General features: G+C 48.8%; 3 long non-coding RNA genes across 5 annotated transcripts in view; all 3 read right to left on the minus strand.

Annotated features, from left to right (window-relative positions):
• Positions 1-1,586: 1,586 nt before the first annotated feature.
• Positions 1,587-19,065, minus strand: part of LOC311432645 — a 34,063-nt gene continuing 16,584 nt past the window's right edge. The window contains exons 3-4 of the long non-coding RNA XR_014690205.1: positions 2,861-2,914; positions 1,587-2,760 (exon numbers count right to left, since the gene is read on the minus strand). This is a non-coding gene — a long non-coding RNA (uncharacterized lncRNA). The remainder of the gene's footprint in view (positions 2,761-2,860; positions 2,915-19,065) is intronic.
• Positions 9,914-12,901, minus strand: LOC311432650. 2 transcript variants are annotated; one of them, XR_014690214.1, is made up of 3 exons: positions 12,441-12,901; positions 11,865-12,010; positions 9,914-10,795 (listed from the first exon to the last, which is right to left on the minus strand). It is a non-coding gene; the product is annotated as an uncharacterized lncRNA (long non-coding RNA). The 2 variants fall into 2 exon arrangements; XR_014690215.1 differs by lacking the exon at positions 9,914-10,795 and adding an exon at positions 11,621-11,732.
• Positions 13,451-17,765, minus strand: LOC311432653. Of its 2 annotated transcripts, XR_014690220.1 has the most exons (6): positions 17,726-17,765; positions 17,481-17,616; positions 16,638-16,767; positions 16,409-16,447; positions 15,586-15,731; positions 13,451-14,406 (listed from the first exon to the last, which is right to left on the minus strand). It is a non-coding gene; the product is annotated as an uncharacterized lncRNA (long non-coding RNA). The 2 variants fall into 2 exon arrangements; XR_014690221.1 differs by lacking the exons at positions 17,481-17,616; positions 17,726-17,765 and adding an exon at positions 16,955-17,134.

The raw sequence follows: 19,065 nt of genomic DNA on the forward strand, positions 1-19,065 counted from the left end.
CCGAACACAGACGCAGCATTTCAGCCTCAACACAGTTTCCAGAACTGCTGGAAAGCAAGCTTCATCCTCAGCGAGGCGTGCTCAGGCTGCACAGGAGGGGGCTTCGGGCACCTCTTTGCCTACCGAAGAAGACCGCCATCAGCACCTGCTTTGTTCCGATCCTAAAGGCTAACATCACAGCCCACGTCGCCTGGGACACCTGATAAACAGAAGAGAAAGCAGCCATACCGTTTTCAAGCCGTCCCTGCACATGTCGCTCCTCGATGATCTGCAACCTCCTCTCAAATCCTCAACCGCTTCTGTGGAGAGCCTGCCATGGCACCTGCAAAGCAAGACCCTTCGCAGTCACCTCGTGCTACTTGGCAGTTCTGCTCCAATCCAGCTCACAAACAGCCCGCCCTTCCCGTGCTGCTCTTCAGAGTGCAGCTTGGCCCCTCTGAGCCTGTGCGACACACCTGTGAAACAAAAAGAAAAGCATAGGCTGAAGCAGCATCCAAAGCCACAGCACAGCTGGGACAGTTACTCTCATCTGCTCCCTAACCTCTGCTCCCTCACCTGCCCTCGAGGCAGATGCTTCCATCTGCTCTCTTAGGCCAGCTACAACACCCCTGAAATATCAACAGGATTTTTACTGTACTTTGTGCAGTTAAGTAACTGCAGTGACAACTGCACCCCTAAAGTACCTGCTACATCTGTTCATCGCTCACCTTGCCAAAAGCAGCTCCGGTCAAGTCCCGCGTTGTACACTGTGTTTCAGCTTTAACAAATGAAAACGGTCACAAGATAATCATTCAGCTGCCAGCATTAGCACCCATCCCTCAACAACACAAAGGGACCCCGCTTACAATATTATCATTTCAAAACAGCAGCCCCCATACCTCAGCACACCTCAGAAGTAGACCAAGCCAGTCACCGAGCTGCCTACGGAGCGCTGAACAGTTCCGGAAGGAGCTCTTTCCTGTGACAGGTTCCTCCAAAGGTTTACGCTCTACTGGGGACAGGAGAGAAATAAAAATAAAAGTTTCAAAAACCCCTTATCTGTAAGCTTTCAAGATTCCACAGACCTCCTCCTCAAGCACACCGTTCAAGCACTATGCGAGCAGCTGCTCACAAGCAGCTCAACTCTTCCCCCCCACACGCACATCTGACAAACACCACAGAGATGACTGTGCCTGCTGCCCTTCAGTACGTGCCCAGAGGCAGACCAGATGTCTTCGCCAACACAGTCCGGACAATGTATTAGCACACCCATGCACTGCCACGTTAGCTGTCATCACTAACTGCCAGGCAGGACAGCTCCAGACCAAACACATACACACACAGCCACGCCACAAACACTACAAACAAAACACACAACACAAGGCGCAAGAAAAAGTGACCCCCGGAGGGAAGCCCTATGGCAACAGCAAGTCACAACAGGTGCTCTGCACCAGACCCAAGGAGAGACTCAAATGTCACGACACGCGACTGGAAGACACTGCCAGAACTGGGGTGATGGAGGCCTAAAAAGCCTTCCTTCAAGACAAGAGACCAGAAGGATGGGGACTGAAAAACCCATATGATTCAAAGATCGAAGCCGAAATTCCTTTAAGCGGTATATTCTTTATTGCAGCGCTGGATGCACGGGGGGATCTCTCCACCTATCGTGCATACCCAAAGCAGAAAGCAGTCTTGAATTTATACAATCAATCTATCAATATTCTACCGGCGTCTATACATATTCATTGCCTACCCCCGCCTTCCCTCGCTTCTCATGCTAATTAGCCTTTTGGCACCTTGCGCCTGAGTAGAGCCTCCCAAGAACTGTGGGCAGGGGCCTTTGGGACGTGGGCAGGGGTCTTTGGGAGGAAGACCCCGAGTCTTCCTCACATTGTACTTTTCACCTTTGGTCAGGAATCCGCTGAGTTGGCATGTTTCTTAATCGCAAGAGCTGGCTGTTGCTAATTCTTCCCTTTGTTGTGTCTTTATAATGAATTCCAACGTCCAGTTTTGAGATTTATAGTCCTTACATTTGTTTCTCTGTCCGTCTGCCGCTTCCTTATCGTGAGTTCCGGTGTCTTGTTTCGAGATATACAGTCCTTGTCTGGGGACTGTCCTTGCCTCCCCAATACCTCCTTAATCACATAAGACGACGCTTAGGAAATCAATTCCCAAGCAAGAGCTCCTGATGCGGCCCAGATGACTTCCACAAGAGCGAGGATGGAAACAGATGCGATCTCAAACCGAATATGATGCACGAGACCTGAAACAGAACTGCACTTCAAGCAGCGACTGAAAGACAAGAAGTGCTCGGATCAGAGCCACGATGACAAAACAAGCACTGAGGCCCTTCAGCACCGCTACCAAGTCGCCTGTCTGGTCTGTCCAGTGTAAAAAGCTAGAAGGATATCAAGACCCGAGAAGCACAGAACAGACATTGCAGAAGCAACACTACAGGACAGACGAACAGAAGGAAACTGTCCTGCCTGGCGCACGCACTCACGCTACAAAATAATCCCGCTGCTTCTATTAGCCTGGTGACCCAACCACAAGCAGCCTGAACGTGACCCAGCCTGAACCACCCTCGCAGCGGCACCAAGTATTTTCAGCCAGCTGGCTCCACGCTGCTCTGGCTCCCAGCTCCCATTAGCCACCCCAGATATGCAAATACCAGGTGCCCCCCAACTTAGCTCTCAGGTTGCTGCATGGTAAATTCCCTCCGCCTCAAGAAATACACAGGCACTGGTCGTCATCTTAGTCAATTGCCAGGCTCATCATCAGCTGCAAAAACAGAGTACCAGCATTCACTAGCATGCCGGTCATGATGCCCACCTTCTCCACAACACTGACTACTGCTGATGCAACATACAACTATGCTCACCTGTTCCTCTCCAAATCCAAGCTCCAACAGTGCAACCAGTATCATCCACACCACCTGGGAAAACAAAGGGATTAAATGATCGTTGCGTTCACAACACATCACCCAATGGTGTGTTTTTTTTGTTGTTGTTGTTTTTGTTATTGTTGGTTTTTGTGTGTGTGTTTCCTGTATTTATTTATTTTTTAGTCTGCTTTAGCTCAACGGCATGCAGAGTGCAGACAAGAAAACTGGGGTGTTTCTAGAAGCAACAATCCCCACGCTTTTGCTGTAGCTTTGAATATTAAAAGGACAATACGACCCAGCAAGTAACTGGAACTTTCTTACCTGGAATTAGCTCAAACTTTTCTTCACATTGAAAGAAAAATCTAGGAGCAGAACAGATTATACACCAACAAAATTGAGTCCATTTCATCCCCAGAAAAAAAATCACATGCTCTCATCCCCTCCTGTACCTCAGCCGCTTGCCTACCCCACGTGGCACACGCTTCCATCTGTTCTCTTTACCCACTTATAGCACCTCTAAAAGGCAAACTGGAATTTTACTCTATTGGCTGTAGGAAAATAACTGCAGTGACAACCGCGCCCCAAACTGAGCCAGCAGCCCCTACTAAACATCCCTCTACTAAGTGAATTCCAAGCACTTAAAATCCAGAAATCCATAGACTCCAGCCTGCCTAAACAACCCTGCAACGGACAGAAGGAAAAACAAAGCACTGTCCCCAAAAGAGCAGCCCAGGCAGAAGGAGCTCTCTGATGGCATGCCTGGGGCTCATATAGCATTTAGCCCCGCCCAGCACCCAAACCCAATCACCTGGGAAAGGGGAGGGGCAAAGCACATGAAAGTAGGAAGAGAGCAAAAGGAGCAGCTGTGTTTTGTTTTGTTTTCCTTTCCTTTCCTTTCCTTTCCTTTGTTTTTTAAAATCTGTTTTATCTCAAAAACATTCAGAGAGCAGACAAGAGACCTGTGGTGTTTCTAGAAGCAAAAATCCCCTTTTGCTTTTGCTGCAGCTTTTAATGTTGAACTGATAACGGCACCAAGCAAGTAACTGAAACTTCTTCAACTGGAATTAGTTTAAACACGCTCACCGTCATCTGCAAACACAGAGAACCAGCATTCACTAGCCCTAACCCTAACCCCAACCCTCACCCTAAACTCTAACCCTAGCCCCAGCCCTAGTCCCTAAGCCCAACCCTGGTTCCCGAGAACTTCATTTCCAGGCATGCTCTGGGCGCTCAACATGGCCTCCCGGAGGTCCGGAGGCCCAGAACTACATTGCCCGGCATGCTCCGGGCACCCAACATGGCCTCCCGGAAGTTCGGAGTCCCAGAACTACATCTCCCGGCATGCTCCGGGCAGTCAACACGGCCTACCGGAAGCCTGGTGCCGGAAAACTACACCTACCAGAATTCCCTGGACAGCCAGCACGGCCAATCAGAGGCCGAGTTTTCGAGAACTACATTTAACAGCACTCACTGTAACCCTAGCCCTTCCCGCCCTTACACAAAAAAGCCTCAAGCCCTATCCCTAAACATCCTCGAAACCCCTACGGACCTAACCCAAACTATTTACCACACTAAACCCCTGAAGTCCTATGCCTAAAACCCCTAACCCAATAAATTAAGACGCTCAAATCCCAAACCCGCAAAATTGAGATGCTCAAATCCCAAACCCCCTTCCAAAAAAGAAAAAGAAAAATCAAGAAGAAAAAAAAATCAAACAAAACAAAAACAACAAAAGGGGTAGATCTGGTGGCATCTGCCCTGTAACCCTGCAAAAATCACGAGGGACCTAGAACAACAAAGCAAACGCACAAAATAACATTGACATCCTATCCATAAATGTGCTATAACAATTAATCACCTCCAAAGAGCTTCAAGCAATAAATGCACATACTACTAGATCGGTTTCCTCTAAAAGATCGTACCAGACCCTGACCCACCAAAAGAACCCTGCATGTAGCTAACAGAAGCATCAACAAAGCACTGACCCCAAAGAGCAGCCCAGGCAGAAGGAGCTCTCTGATGCCGTGCCTGGGGCTCCTATACCATTTGGCCCCGCCCAGCACCCAAACCCAATCACCTGGGAAAGAGGAGGGGGCAAACCACAAGAAAGAGAGCAGGAGCAGCAGCAGCTGTGTTCTTTTATTTATTTATTTATTTGTTTTTTTTTGTGCCTATCCCTAGTTTACAGCATGCAGAGTGCAGACAAAAGAACTGGGGTGTTTCTAGAAGCAAAATTTACCGTATTTATGCCTCAGCTTTGAACATAGAAAGGACAATACAACCAAGAAAGTAAATGAAATATTTTCCACGGGAATTAGCTCAAACGTTAGTGTTAGGTCAGAGGTTGGACTCAATGATCTTGAGGTCTCTTCCAACCTAGAAGATCTGTGATTCTGTGTGATTTACATATGAAGAAAAATCTAGGAGCGTAGGAAATTACACAGCAAAAAAAACAACGACGTAATAAGCAACGCGCATGCACGGCCCCACGGCCGCCTGCAGTACTCGTTTTCCACCAGCAGGAGGCGGCAGAGGGCGCCCCCGGGCCCCACCGCGCATGCGCCCCCCTCGGCCGCCTGCAGTACTCGTTTTCCACCAGCAGGAGGCGGCAGAGGGCGCCCCCGGGCCTCACCGCGCATGCGCCCCCCTCGGCCGCCTGCAGTACTAGTTCTCCACCAGCAGGTGGCGGCAGAGGGCGCCCGCGGGCGTCACCGCGCATGCGCGCCCCCCGGACGCCTGCAATACCCGATTAAAACCAGCAGGTGGCGGCAGAGGGCGCCCCCGGGGCCCCACCGCGCATGCGCGCCCCCCGGCCGCCTGCAGTACCCGATTAAAACCAGCAGGTGGCGGCAGAGGGCGCCCGCGGGCGTCACCGCGCATGCGCGCCCCCCGGCCGCCTGCAGTACTCGCTTCCCACCAGCAGGTGGCGGTAGAGGGCGCACGCGGGCGTCACCGCGCATGCGCGCCCCCCGGCCGCCTGCAGTACTCGCTTCCCACCAGCAGGTGGCGGCAGAGGGCGCCCGCGGGTGCCAACGCGCATGCGCGTCCCCCGGCCGCCTGCAGTATTCGTTTTGCACCAGCAGGTGGCGGCAGAGGGCGCCACCGGACCCCACGGCGCATGCGCGTCCCCCGGCCGCCTGCAGTACTTGCTTCCCACCAGCAGGTGGCGGCAGAGGGCGCCCGCGGGCGTCACCGCGCGTTGCGCGCCCCCCGGCCGCCTGCAGTACTCGTTTTCCACCAGCAGATGGCGGCAGAGGGTGCCCACGGGCGTCATGCGGCATTCGTGGCGCCCGGCAGCCTGCAGTACTCGCTTCCCACCAGCAGGTGGCGGCAGAGGGCGCCCCCCGGCTGCCTGCAGTACCCCTTCACCACCAGCAGGTGGCGGCAGGGGGCGCCACCGGACCCCCACCGCGCATGCGCGCCCCTCGGCCGCCTGCAGTACTCGTTTTCCACCAGCAGGTGGCGGCAGAGGGCGCCCGCGGGAGGCCTTGTCGGGCGGATCACAGCTCGCCTACTGTGCCATTCGGAGCTTGTGGCTGTATTTTTTCCAACGTATTTGCTACCCACACCCCGCGGGGCAGCTTGTCTTACAAAGAATTCTCTCTGTTAATATTCTCTTTAAGGCGGGCACGAAGCATCCACTGCTCTTCTAAGCAAGCAACCTTCCTTCTGTGCTCCCTTCGGGATGCAGGACTATGTGCACTCAGATTTATTCCACTCATTTTTCTTCCCCTTTTCATTGGCACAGTCTCCAAGGACGCCTGGCTTTCTTCTCACAGACTCGCGTCCGTTTCAGTGTAAGGCATCTTTTCCCTCCGCTGCTCTAATCCAAATTCAAATTATCCAGATAAAACAATAGAGAGGTAAGAGAGAACTGTCTGAGTTAAAGTCACCATCTTTCTGTAACTAATTTAGCAGACAGCTGTACCACATCAGAGGAGGAGGTTTAGATGCTAACCAGGTCAGGCACATCACGGTCAAGTGAGCGCCCCCGGAATCACTAAAGAAACTTAAGGAAGAATCTACTAGAAGAAAGCTGTCTCCTCTTACCACCACCTATTTAAAAGATAGTGTAGTACAGGCAGTTCTACGTGCATAAAACCACATACACACAGTATACCTGACCCAAGTAAATTCCCTCTGAGAAGTCCACCATTAAGCAAAAGAGGTGTATTGTGGTGACATACAGCTGCCGTGTAATGATCCTGAAGGGATGAATCGCCCTATGTATTCCAAGGTACTCCTGTGGTTCGTTTGTTTTTTTTTTCAAGTACGTTCCCGCTAAGAAAAGAGTTCAGAATTGTTTATAACGAGTTCGTTCCAAGTGTCACTTTCTCACTTAACGTAGTAATAAAGATACGCTGCTGCTTTTGGATTTTATTTCCTTCTTGAATCTCACTGGTGTAATTCCAATGGTCAAACAACCTCTTCCAGAAAGACCAGCCCACTGCTTCACAGGAGAAGGAAAAGATGTCTCACACACGCTGGCTAGTACTAAAAAGAGTAATAGGAAGAGAAGTTCAGGCCATCAATGTAAGTATGTTTCCCTGCCTCTTCTGCTGGCTGGTCAAGTGGAATCCTCAGGACAGCCCCAGTACCTTGTGAAGAGCTTCTTAACGCCAGCACAACTTCAACCTGTCTTTTAAAAGAAAGCTGTTAAAGGAGCAGGAGACTGTTTTTAAATGAGAACAACCGAAAATAAAATTATCTGAAGAGCCACTTACTACTGGCATATTACCGTTTAAAAGGAAAATATTAATTACGTGCAGGTGCTCCAGTCTTCGTTGCATTTTCTGTGATTCACAACATTACCTTTGAACAAAAGAGTAAGAGGAACGGAAGGGAGGATATTAACTCGGGTAACCAAGGATTTGGTAAGCTGGAACTTGGTGTCTTTAACACTTTAGCCTTGGAGCAAAAATGTACACCCTGTACAGGCTGAGCTGACTGATGAGGCAGGTGCTCCAGGGTACGTGCTACCGGGAGGTAAGTAACAAACACATTCCGCAGCTATTACCAGAAGTGGGGTTTCAGGATATGCAGACTGGTTTCACAAAAAATATTAGCGGTCTGTTGGTGACAGACAATTTGAGGAATTCAGCGCTGCCCATTACAGACTCCTCAGATCGGCACTTAACGAGAATTAATAAAACGTTTTTTTTTTTTTTTATATATATATATATACACACACACACACACACACACACCTATGTTCAAAAAAATGCATACAGTTAAAATATCAAATTAGTGATCCGGTAACAACACTGTTCAAAACCAATCTCTTTTGTATGAACATTAAAATAAATGCACACTTTTAAAAGCATTTCTTTTTAGTGCTTCCAAAGCACAGCGTGTGCCAAGGCAAGGCCACCTGAAGAATCCCCGTCCTCCTCACGGGATGAAAGAGAACTGAAGTCAGGGACCTGGGAAGCCTCAGGTGCGCTTTCATAATGTCTGCAGATAAAAACAGAAGAGAGTCTGAGGTAGATTGTTTAGTAACCACCAAGTGGTAACAGTCACAGGGCTGTCTTTAGCTTTCATTAACACAACAGCAGTTTCTTTACTCTCGATCTATGCTGAATCTCAAGTTTAAAGGCATGGCTAGCAGTTCTCGGGAACAAGGCCCTCGTCTCTGTGCTGGCAACATGCAGTATTACCAGTGCAGGTGTTTCTGGGAGTTTTGGTTGGTTGGTTGGTTTTTTATTGGGGGGGGGGGGGGGGGGGGGGGGGGGGGGGGGACACAACAGATGGGATCTCTCCACAATGCAGACACTGTGTGCATTTGACAGTGCCCCATTTTAGTGCGATCCACTGCCTATTGCACGTAAAACGGCTAATGACAGTATTCAAGTGAGTAAATTCTCACCACCTGCAGGAGGGGCAGCAATGGTTATTTTTTTCAGCCTGTTGAGCAAAGAGCACCCTCCACAGGAAAAAAGCCACACCTTTCGTAGCACGTCCTTAAGGTTACAGCCCAGCTTCTGCCGATAGAGGTTCGTAAAGTTAAAGCTCTGCTGCTTCTTCTCGGACTCTGACAGTAAGATCACTTGACCGCCAGGATGGCGAGGGCAACAGCTACGTCCTCTTCCACTCTTCTGCGGCACAGCAAACTCATTCCCGGTCCGTATTCCTCTGGCTGGTACACTATTATCTACCGTTCACCTGATTAACTCTGTTGGGTAGGCTGTTGAACTCTAGCTCCTCTAGCGTTCTCTCTAAGTGCTGTATTAAGACACGATTTTTAAACCTAGGGAAGTAATTTCATTTCTTCTTCCAAAAACAGCAGTTAAATAACTCAGTATTATTTGGCCACGACAAACAGTATTAGCGGAGGCTCTCTGTTTCCAGCATGGAAGAGCTTCCCTCATTTCTGACATCAGAATGGCAAATTTAATTTGATACAGCCATCTTTCCCCAACCCACGCAAATTCTGGGTCTTTCTTCCATAACCACCCGTATCTTTCTATTTCACACTTCAGCTCTAGGTAACGACCATTTACTTCAGAAAATACAACGGCAGTTTGACCGCTGAAACTGTAATAATTTAAGTATGTCAAAACAAAACACTTGTTTTGGAAAAGACTGAGATTTGCTATCATGAACAACGTTAGCGTTTAACTCCGAATCATTCGTATCTATACAAACCTTGCTCCTTCCCTTATAGCAAATTCAATGAAATACTTCTGAGTTTCCATCCGTCCTTGTACGTACCTCCTCAAGAAGAGAGAAGATTTTTTTCACGATCTTAAACAAGAGATCCAAACAGATATTAGAAACAGATCTTGTAAATGCATTTTCAGTAAATCTCAACAGCCAAAGGAAAAACAACAAAGCCTAGAGTTTCCCATTTCTGCATACAGTAATGCACGTAAGAAAAAAAAGCCAGCATACCAATAATTTGAAGTGATATCGATTAGCTGATATTCAAATGTAACGCTGAATTTTCTTCTCTTAAAAGAGCAGTATCTAGAAACACCTGCCCTTGGAAAATGCAGACTAGGTTTAATCAGCAGAGAAGCCTTGTATCTCCACGAACACGCTGCCATGATCAGCAGTTAATAGAAACAAAGGGATACCGAGCCATGTTTCAACCTAGAGCTGTCATTTTTGAAAGCAGAGGTTTAAGATAACTACTCTTTACAAGATGACCGATCTATGTGGAGCATGAGCACGATTGTCTCGTATAAAGTTTAACAAAAAAAAAAAAAAAGTAGCGCAAAAGAATGAACCGGACACCTTAGATGTGAAACAACAGTATTTTTTCATTGGTTTCTGTGTTTTCTTCTCTGAAGCAACTATGAAAACACGAATGGTGCTGTGACTAAGCCTGCTTAAGAGTGCTGCAGTAAGGACGGTGAGGATATAAAGTTGGACTGTGAATACATGTACTTACTTTCTTGTTCTTCCACTACTTGTACACGAGTAATCAAAAATCATTCCAAATCTGAGGTTTTATTTTCAAAATAGATCCTCATTTCAAGAAAAAGTCTTCTGTACCCCTAGCCTATTTTTAATACACTAATAAAGAACTTACTTCTTCCACGTTTGCAAACCTCTTTCACCACTCTGATTTTAATACCAGCATCGCTTCCCTCCAACATTGTAGGTGTTATTTTAAATCAATTTGGCACAGATTCAGAAGTAGACTCCATCACTCGTTTTTGGTCATCTCCAGCCACGCTGTAATTTAGAGGCCCTCGAACAAGTGCATTGGTACCAGGTTTACGATCCAAGCCATCTTTGCATCATTTAAGCAATTGAACTCATCATGTAGAGAGTCTAAGTCACCAGGTGACATTTCATCCTCTCCCTTAACAGCTGGAACCGAAGAAGCCATTTGCACAGACAAGCCATCAATTTGCTCTTCCAGCAACTGACAGTTTTCTGCTTTCTTCTCTCCATTACCATCTTGGACAGTACTGATACCAGTGTCTGAAAATTAAGAAGGAGCTTAGTAGTGCATATAACTGCAGGATCAAAAAACACAGAAGGACATTATTCTGCATCCCTTCTTGTTGAAAGTACTGTGGAGAGAGTTACTCAGCACTGTCAGATCACTTCAGTAGTTTTATTCACCCTTTGACGCAACCACAGGAATACCTCCTTTTGGGCTGCTACCGTCTCATATGACTGTCGTGAAGTTATTTGCTGTATTCCCATTTCAGTGACTAAAGCAAACTAAAGTTTCCCCTCCTTCCCCCAGTTCCAGCAAATTTTTCTTTCGACTCTGCTGCAACAGGTGGGTAAATTACTATTTGTGAGAAATTTAAATTTTTTTTTTTTTTTTTTACACACTTTCCTTCCCCACTTCTCCCTTCCCCACTATAGAATACACAAATGAGAATTAAAAGCTGAAATGAAATCCTTGCTACCGCCAAACCATCGTGGTGAAAGGTTTCAGCACTTTTTAGAAACAGTTCCAAATTATTGCTCATTCAGGACTTCGTTACCTATAGCAACAGCCTGTTTGTCTAAGCCGACCAAAGAAATTCAGTCCCAATTAACTCTAAAACTTACGTGTCCTTTTGAATTAACACGGAAAGCACGGAGACCTTTTTTTTTTTTTCCTGCACACTATGTCCATTTATGACCACACAAGTTCCTGTACTACAACAACTCCAACACACCTTTATTTGTTGGCATGCCTTTGAGGTTCAGATATGGTGACGGAGATCCAGCAGCACAGGGTGGCCCTTTCCCACCAACATGGTTTGTCACAACAGTGACTGTGGCCGTCGCAATAGCGGCGACGTGCTACGCCTTCTCTCTTTAGTGATGCTGGAGTATTGGGCTCTCCAGGACGCTTGATCTTATTCTGAGGCCCAGCAACAAATTTATCTGCTTCATCTATCATCGTACCCTGAAAAGACTTTTTTTTTTTTTTTTTTAATATAAGTAAAAAACAATTGCTTCGTCAATTCACTACCAGAGTATTTGCCTCCGTGTTACAATTCAGTTACTTTTCAAATAATGATACAGCAGATAGCAAGACTTCTCCTACCTTCTCATCCTGTTTGAACAGACTGCCAAGTGTATGAAGAAGCCTTTTTGGTTGATCTGGATCAATCTCCCGAAGGGGTGAAGGCATCATTTTCAACTACTCCTGATGATTTCCCCTTTGAGCAACAGGAACGCCGTGAAGGCAGTCTGCAGCAGAACAAGGTATCTAAATTTAGTCTACCTTAAGACTAAGGAAATACAAGCCTCGCATGCTTCCATTTCCAGTGTTAGCATTTAAGATCTAGAAATCACTATTTCCTCCCTCTACAAAACAAAGGAAAAGCAAAAGGCAAATAAAGCCCCTCTTTCCTTTCACCATCACTATAAGAACATCTACTGCATCCTGTTGCACAGGAAAGCTCACCCATGAAACTGAATTTTCAAATTCCAAGCACGCACAACATGTTTTGTGACAGAAGGCAGAAATTTCATTCTTTTCCTTCGGAATCTAGGGAAGGACGACTGACCCAAGAAACGATGCAAAGTCTACTTCCTCTCCCACACCGAGGACAGAAACACTACTTAGGTGAATTAAATAGCTGTACCAGAATATTAATAAATAATTGTGTCCATTTACCTTCATCCTGCCCCACGATATCCCTGTGTGTTTTCAGAAGATTGGTTCTCATTCCGGTTAGCTGATCTAGAAGATTGTGACAAGACATATCATATGCATTTCTGAATGCCCGTGGCTTCAAATCCTAGTTTTATAATAAAACAAGTAACTTTCAGTTAACCCGCGAGTTCTCACGCACAAAGAAATTGCTCTGTGGGCTGTACTACCGTTAACTACTAAAAAAACAAAACAAAACAAAAAAAAATTCCAAAACAACTTCAGACATTCTGAACGTATTCTGAAACAACTTTCTTTCCATCTCTCCGGAAAGAGCTTTCCTCCTATCTGTGACAAAGGAAAAAAAAAAAAAAAAAGTTGTGATCGCGGGAGTCGTTACACAAAGCCACACTCTGTGAATTCACTACTACAGTTAAGATCATTTTTAGTCAAAAATACCTCGGCAGCAATGCTATCACTGCAAACATAGCGTTGCCAAAAAAAAAAAAAAAAAAAAGAAATTCAACTCAAGATATAGGAGAGGGCAAGCTAAAAGCACAAATAACATGACCGATGGAGGCTGCAACAACCACCTGGTAGATGGTTGTCCACAGCCCTCGGATTGCATGGTCGTCTTTCCTGACAAACGAATACTGGAAGAACAGAAAAGATACACCGTGTGTCCGCAAAAGCCTTCGGGGAGACTACTGAAAGGAAAACCAAACCAAAAAACTAGGAACAGCAAGTGGCGTATACGTCAGTTTTGTTAACAGAGCACCACTAATGTACCAGGAATTTCCACATTCTTCGCCCCTCCTCTACCTTGAAAATGTCACCCAATTCTGTCAGTGTCTTCACCATCAGCATTTATTTATTTATTTCGTTTTTCACGTGGACATCCGAGGAAAACATTGAGTACCCTGTCATCGAGGAAGAAGAGGAGAGGGGGGAAAAAAAAAAAAAAAAAAAAGAGAGATGAGGGGGGAAGAAGCACTGCCATTCCTTTCCTCGGTAATGCGAGCAAAAAGCTCAGGCGCTCAGCAACAATGTGCTTTGAAAGATAAAACACAGAAGAAACTGCACGTTATTTAGTCTCAGCTACAGAGTCACGTGTATTTGTACCTGCTCATTTATTCATCTGCCAGTGTATTTTAGTACAAACGCTACAGAACATAGAAACCGCAAGGTTACTACTACCTTTTGTGACCGACGCGATCTTTGGCAGGAACAGCTATCGAAAAAGAACCAACAAAATCCCCTTCGTCGACAGCCATCCGAACCTTTATCGTCTAACAGCAGTCCTACAAACATCCCCTGGGATGCTCAACTCCTGAAACTTTCTGTTCAACTTGAGGCAGAACAAGCCCTTACCCTGGGCACCTTCACCCAGCTCTCCACTGCTAGCAGAGTAGCACCCTGATACTGTCCAGGACGCGCTGCAGCAGCCTACTCGCTTACGCGTATTTACTGCAGCCTGGTTCGAGACGCGCACAGAGGGACCCACGAAAAATCCACCCTTTCCTTCAGAGAAGTAAATACATACATACATACGGACGACACGGTAAGGAAGAAAAGCTGAACACACAGCATGCGGTCCTTTACCGTGGGGCAGATCCAGCATCAGCACAAGGAGCTTTGGGGCACGTGAGCGATCATCTACACCGGCCATCGCGACAAGCCAAACTCACGCACACGAGCCTCGACCTAAAAACACAGAACACATTAAGTTCCTTTATAGCTTATGGAAGTAACAACCAGCATCTTAGATGCAGTTGGATAGTTGGATTGCATCAGCTTAGGGACTGCCTCCTTCAAAACGCACAGGGGGGTGGGGAAACCAGTCTTGGAAACCTGTTGCCTAACAGGAAGGAGACTGTTGTCTTCTCCTCCATAGGTGACGTTCTTCCAAGCATCGTCCTGCTCCTGGATTTTACCAGCCGCGACGGGATGGTCCTACCGGCGTGAGTCGGGAACGCTTCCCACGGGGTTTCTGTGACACTGAAGTAAGTTTTCCGCAGGTACAAGTAACGCAGCACGAGACGGCAAGGAAGCTAAGGCACCGTCTGCAGCACAGCACGTGTGCGATATTGGGCCTGAGGGGACCAGTCAAAGCCTGCAGTAATCGCTGAACAGGTGGGCAAGCAGGGAGCCCTACGGGAAACAAAGCTCACGTTCTGCAAAGCTCTTTTCCCGTCAAGAAGACGGCCTTTTCTATTCAGCGCATTTACTGAACTTTAGGCTACTTCCCATTCGCTTTGGCAAGTTAGCCTTTGCGTAAGCCAAGAGGTTTTAAACTGCCAAGCACCACTGATGGTTCTTGTTCTCCAACAACAGGGAATTTCAATCAGGGCACTCGTTAACAGGAAAGCCTGGCTCTGTTTCACACAAATCACGTACCTAAACCACGGAGACAGGAGTCTGCAGGAAGAACTCTTTAAAAGGTGAACTTAAAGAGAAGGATACTACTCATTTTTCCACAACTTCTGCAAGGACTGCGGCAAAAAAAGGCTGAACCAGGGACGTCTCTATCATCATCCCCTCTAGAATTCAGCAACTCCATACAGTTATGGGGCAAATACCACAGCTGCAGCGCAAGACAAACAAAGACCTCGAAGGTCACGTTTCTGCCTGCGTACCGAGTTCCGCTGGGAAGACCCCCCACCTCTGGAAAGACCCCCAGCCGCTCAACTCCCAAGCAACGTTGCCACGGCCAGTGCTTACGCAGAGTTTTGCTCTCTCTCGCTGCTCAGTACAGGCCCAAGGCCTCCTTTATTGCACACAGTTCAAGCAAAACTCTTGGGACATAACCAAGAGACAGACAGACAGACAGACAGAAATTGCCTCTCACGTCTGTCCTCACTGACCGCAACCAGCGTCCTGGAAAGCCCCGCAAGCACCGGTCTATTCCTAGGACAACTCCGAAAGCTGAGGCGGGACAAAGTTTAGCCTCTCGTACCAAAGACTGAGCAACAGACAGAGCCTGACAGGCCAGTTCATTCTAGGTCTAAGAGGCTACTACGACTCGGCAGGCACTACGTGCCTTCCTTCCCTTTGCGCTTCCCAGCGCCGAGCAGCTCGCGCTTCCGCAAATTCAATGAAGCCTTGGAGCCGGGGCTGCAGGAAGCTTACGAGCACGCCTTGATTCCACCCCGAGGTCGCTGCGACTTACCTGGGCAGTCGGGACGGACGGGCTGCTCTCTCTCCTGAGAACCCTGCGACCGCAGCACGCCAGCTGCGGCTTTCCTCGCTTTACCCGGTGCGCCACCTTCGCTCGGCAACAAACCCCGCAGGGGTCCTAGCGGCGGGGAGCTGCTTCTGCCCCGGTGAACCGCAGCACAAGGAGAGAGCCGGCTGTCAGGACGCAGGGAGAGGAAAGCCTCCGAGGCGCGGCGCGGCGCAGCCCAACGATCAAGCGCAGCGAGGACCCGCGCCCGGCCTCAACACCCCCCGCCCCTCCCGGCCCGACGCTCCGAGGAGGCACCCCCGGAGGCTCTCGCTCGCCTCACCGCCGGCAACCGCGCTCGCCGCCAGCGGCAACCTGCGCCTCCCGGCGCGCACGGCCCGGCCCCGGCCCGGCCCCGGCCCGGCCGCGCAGCCCGGAGCCCACGTGGCCGCCCGGCAGCGCAGAACTACAGCTCCCAGCATGCCTCGGGACGGAGCACTCCAGCCAATCCAGAGGGGCGTCGGCCACGCGCACGCAACGGCACCTCCTCCTGCTGCCCTCTCTGCCCCCCCCCGCCGCCGCAGCCGCCCCCCTCTCCCCTGTCCCCTCTCCCCCAGCCCCCCGAAGCCGCCCCAGCTCCTCTCGTGCTCCGAGCATCTCCAGCATTTCAGGAACTGGAACCCTGGAACCGCTGACGTCTGGCACGTGTCAGAAACGTGGCAGGAGACGTACTCTGCTGTCGCAAGGCACTTGCAAAGCCGGCCCGACAGCTGAAGCAGACTCACACAGTCCACCGAGCAACTCGGGGCCCCCACTGCTGTCCACTCACCCTCATGCTTCGTTCAAGCTTCCGTGCCTACGCCCTGAGCTACAAGAAACAAAGAGAGAAGGTCACATCCACAATGGATACGCAAACAGTGCGGCACATGCAGAGGACTCAAACACAGAGACCAGAGCCAGACAAATAAAACAAACAAACAAACAAACAAACTGAAGTCCACAAATGCCACAAGGCCATGAATGCATAGCAGCCCCGGCAGGGGTAATGGCAGACATACCCTTTGCAGATGAAAAAGGTGACCCTGCTCAGTCTCTTGGTAATACTGCACCAACACGGTCCAGCCTCTTGTAGCATGTCATCAAGCTGGTTTTAGTCCTCTGGAGAGTTACACAAGTGGGTTGATTCATCTAGAGATTAAAATACAGATCAAACACAGGAGCGTATCCCACCATCCCAAAAAAAAAGTGAGCCAGCAACCTCTGCTACATATCCCTCTATGAAGTGAATTCCAAGCCCTTAGAATTCCAGAAATCCATAGACTCCAGCCTGCCTAGAGAACCCGGCAACTGACTGAAGGAAAAACAAAGCACTTACCCCCAAAGAGCAGCCCAGGCAGAAGGAGCTCTCTGACGGCATACTTGGGGCTCATATACCTTTTGGTCCCACCCAGCACCCAAACCCAATCACCTGGGAAAGGGGAGGGGCAAAGCACATGAAAGTAGAAAGAGGAGGAGCAGCAGCTGTGGTTTATTTACTTATTTATAAGGCTTAGCTCAACAGCATGCAGAGGGCAGACAGGAGAACTGGGGTGTTTCTAGAAGCAACAATCCCCATGCTTTCGCTGCAGCTTTGAATATTGAAAGGACAACACAACCAAGCAAGTAACTGAAGCTTTTTCAGCTCGAATTAGCTCAAACTTTTATTTACGCAGAAAGAAAAATCTAGGAGCAGAACAGATTATACGCCAACAAAATCAATTCCGTTCCACTCGCAGCAAAAATCACTTCCTTCAGCAGGCTATCTGAGAACCAAAAGGCTATGCTGATGGGTCAAAACACACTACAGGACACTGGGGCCGGGCCCTCCGCTGCACCCACTTAAAACCCATCCCTACACTCACCAAGGTGCAACCCCAACCCGAACACAGACGCAGCATTTCAGCCTCAACACAGTTTCCAGAACTGCTGGAAAGCAAGCTTCATCCTCAGCGAGGCGTGCTCAGGCTGCACAGGAGGGGGCTTCGGGCACCTCTTTGCCTACCGAAGAAGACCGCCATCAGCACCTGCTTTGTTCCGATCCTAAAGGCTAACATCACAGCCCACGTCGCCTGGGACACCTGATAAACAGAAGAGAAAGCAGCCATACCGTTTTCAAGCCGTCCCTGCACGTGTCGCTCCTCGATGATCTGCAACCTCCTCTCAAATCCTCAACCGCTTCTGTGGAGAGCCTGCCATGGCACCTGCAAAGCAAGACCCTTCGCAGTCACCTCGTGCTACTTGGCAGTTCTGCTCCAATCCAGCTCACAAACAGCCCGCCCTTCCCGTGCTGCTCTTCAGAGTGCAGCTTGGCCCCTCTGAGCCTGTGCGACACACCTGTGAAACAAAAAGAAAAGCATAGGCTGAAGCAGCATCCAAAGCCACAGCACAGCTGGGACAGTTACTCTCATCTGCTCCCTAACCTCTGCTCCCTCACCTGCCCTCGAGGCAGATGCTTCCATCTGCTCTCTTAGGCCAGCTACAACACCCCTGAAATATCAACAGGATTTTTACTGTACTTTGTGCAGTTAAGTAACTGCAGTGACAACTGCACCCCTAAAGTACCTGCTACATCTGTTCATCGCTCACCTTGCCAAAAGCAGCTCCGGTCAAGTCCCGCGTTGTACACTGTGTTTCAGCTTTAACAAATGAAAACGGTCACAAGATAATCATTCAGCTGCCAGCATTAGCACCCATCCCTCAACAACACAAAGGGACCCCGCTTACAATATTATCATTTCAAAACAGCAGCCCCCATACCTCAGCACACCTCAGAAGTAGACCAAGCCAGTCACCGAGCTGCCTACGGAGCGCTGAACAGTTCCGGAAGGAGCTCTTTCCTGTGACAGGTTCCTCCAAAGGTTTACGCTCTACTGGGGACAGGAGAGAAATAAAAATAAAAGTTTCAAAAACCCCTTATCTGTAAGCTTTCAAGATTCCACAGACCTCCTCCTCAAGCACACCGTTCAAGCACTATGCGAGCAGCTGCTCACAAGCAGCTCAACTCTTCCCCCCCACACGCACATCTGACAAACACCACAGAGATGACTGTGCCTGCTGCCCTTCAGTACGTGCGCAGAGGCAGACCAGATGTCTTCGCCAACACAGTCCGGACAATGTATTAGCACACCCATGCACTGCCACGTTAGCTGTCATCACTAACTGCCAGGCAGGACAGCTCCAGACCAAACACATACACACACAGCCACGCCACAAACACTACAAACAAAACACACAACACAAGGCGCAAGAAAAAGTGACCCCCGGAGGGAAGCCCTATGGCAACAGCAAGTCACAACAGGTGCTCTGCACCAGACCCAAGGAGAGACTCAAATGTCACGACACGCGACTGGAAGACACTGCCAGAACTGGGGTGATGGAGGCCTAAAAAGCCTTCCTTCAAGACAAGAGACCAGAAGGATGGGGACTGAAAACCCCATATGATTCAAA

Source organism: Aythya ferina, assembly GCF_964211825.1.
Source record: "Aythya ferina genome assembly, chromosome: 2".
In the NCBI taxonomy this organism is placed as follows: Eukaryota; Metazoa; Chordata; class Aves; order Anseriformes; family Anatidae; genus Aythya; species Aythya ferina.